Here is a 2,936-nt window from a genome sequence, read left to right as displayed (position 1 = left end):
GTCACAGTGGATACTTATGTATGGCACAGATCGCAATAAAATAATTTCATACGCTATTATGTTAAAATATTAGGTATTTTTGACCTAAGAACTAAACAGAGCTGTACAAAATAAAATACAAAATTGCAATAAACCAAGCGAAAATATGTATAGCGCATCTGTATTAATTTGTACAACATTCTGCATAATATTATTAAACTAGTAACTTCTCAATCTAACCTCGTTATGTTCAAGAAACCTAATGAGTCTAGTACTATGTGGCCCATCCAGAGTTGTAAGCAGACTAATCAGTTATGTTTGTTTACACTGGCCCATAAAGAAAAGGCAACATGGCAATAGGTGGGCTACGAGTACACGTATCTGCACTAAATAACAGCACGTAATATACTCAATAAAATACATTGGGTAAGAGAATTAATAAAATAACATCCACCTAACATCATAAAACAGTATAGAAGATGAGGAAAATGTAATAAAAATTTCTGTGTAGAAGGCGAATATGTAAAAAATGATTTTGCCCACCAGTATGTGGGTTGGAAAGATGGTGTCCAGTGAAAGCATTCTTTGTGATAACTGCGAGAAAAACGTTAAAAATAAGGAATTCAGTGTTTTGTGTGGACTGTGGTGTGGAAAATCGTTTCACACGGAATGTGAGGGGCTCACCAACAGCGAAGATCGCATTCTAAAGTGCTCAAAAGTTCGCTTAAAATACGTTTGTGACAACTGTGAAGTGAGGTTAGCTGACGAAATCTCATAAGACATTAATACAGCGAAACATGAACAAATCTTGTATTCTAAGCAGCAGTGCAGTGTTGATCTAGTTGCATCAGTGAATAACCTTACGCAAATTGTGAAAAAACTTACCAGTGATAACAAACAGATAAAAGAAAAACTAGACACTGATTGCCACAAACGAAGTGAAGAAGCATCTCAATCATCGAGAAACACAGCAAGACAGTGTACATAGGATGTAGAAAACAACATGCCATGTATTATAGCCGGAAATAAAGAAGTAAACATCGCTAATCTGAGGCAAAGTTCAAATAATGGTTTGGAGTGTGTCAGAAGCAGCACCTACAACCATCACCAATCACAACAACAGCAAAAAGCCTGAAAATTCATCACGTGATAATTTTCCAACGAGAAATAACGTTGAAGATCCAAACATTGTTAGAGTGGCATCTAGTACAAATGTAAACAATGAGTGTGTCAGTGAAACTCAACCGCACATTAAAAACAAACCAAATACAGACGTAAACAATCTGATGGATGAAAACTCTTCGGAAGTCATGAATACAGACTGACAAGAAGTGAAAAACAAGCAAGGAGGCAGAATATATTCGACTGTAGCGAAACAAGAAAATGAACTAGCCATAACCACTGAAGACATGGGAAAAGACAACAAAACATCTTACAAGACTGTGCTGCAAAATGGAAAATCTGGTGAACAATGTTTGAGGCCCACTATACAAACCTTTTTGAATGCCAGTACCAAAAACAGAAATAAAGCCATAATAGGTATTGGCGATGATAAAGGAAAGCTGTATGGTGACAAAAAATCCTGGTTCCACCAAAGCAAACTAGGAGGTGGCACCACAGCTGAAACCGTAACTAATTTCTTACAGAACACTTTACCAAATCACAACAATTTTACAGTTGGAAGACTGGAAACAAAGGGCATAAATAATAGCTTCAAAATTGGTGTTGATTTCGACCTGAAAGATAAAATAATGGACAACAGTATATGGCCGAAGAACATTGTGATAAAATATTTTTTATTCCAGAGGATGCCCAGTGCACCAGTGCGATAAGATCCCAAGACCAAGAACATTCCAGTGAAAAAGGAAATTATATTATTGAATAAAATGCTGTCTTAGTTATAGCGAGTGTAAATGTGCAGTGCCTTAGAACAAAACTTGATACATTAACACTGTTTGTTGACGAAGTGAGACCTGATGTATTATGTATATATGAACACTGGCTAGCCCAACCACAAACAGAATACTATAGAAACACTGAATACTTAGAAATGGTGAATGCATGGTGTGGAGAAACTACTATCCGTGGTGGTGTGGCTGTGAATGTAAATAGTAAACTCATTGCCAATAAAATTGACGTAAGTAAATTTTGTGTAGATCTAGACCTAGAATTAGCTGCTTTGGGACTGTCAGATACCAACTTAATTGTTGTTTCTGTCTACCTGTAACGCCGGAAATGCATGTCCTCCTATTTCCATCTATTATACTATAAATTTTTTCCTTATTTTGTTACCTGAATATATGACATTTCTGTGCCTTTATATATTGTAATTGTTTTACTATTTGTATATATATGCATCTATGTCGATGTCTAATTGGTTTGTTTTCTAAATATTATTTGTGTTTTACGCTGGGTCTTGCCTTGGGAAAACTATGCTGTCGAACGAATACATCGATAGGTCGTGTGGAGAAGCAAAGTGTTTAGGATCTTTGGTAGTGTTGGCTCTGCCGCGTGGAGCGCGGGTAGACCAGAGTCTGGCTGGAGGAGGGCAGTGGAGCAGGTGTGTTGTGTGACGCTCCCGCAAGTTGCCGCGCTTTCGGGGTTTGGCAGCAGGTAATTGCGCTCGACTTGCTATGATAGTTTCTGACATGGTGTCGCGGACGGGAAGCGTTAGCTGGCACACATCAAGAGCCCGTTTCGGCTGGAGACCGTGTCGAGAAGAAGGCGCGCCAACATCCAGCTTCTGCAACAGCGACGGCCGACAATGAGTGACTGTCGCCACCTTCTCGATCGACGACTTCAAAACATCAGTCAACCAACAAGGAAGACTGGAAGCACGTAAAGTTTTAGAACTCTATGGCCGACCTCAGCTTTTAAAATTGTTGCATCACAAAATTACAGCAACTTAGTATGAACCTTTGTTGCTCATTGTCCCAATTGCATTACCAAGCAGGGTC

The sequence above is a fragment of the Schistocerca nitens genome, chromosome 1 (genome assembly GCF_023898315.1).
Source record: "Schistocerca nitens isolate TAMUIC-IGC-003100 chromosome 1, iqSchNite1.1, whole genome shotgun sequence".
Taxonomy (NCBI): domain Eukaryota; kingdom Metazoa; phylum Arthropoda; class Insecta; order Orthoptera; family Acrididae; genus Schistocerca; species Schistocerca nitens.
Note: the sequence above shows the minus strand (reverse complement) of the source record.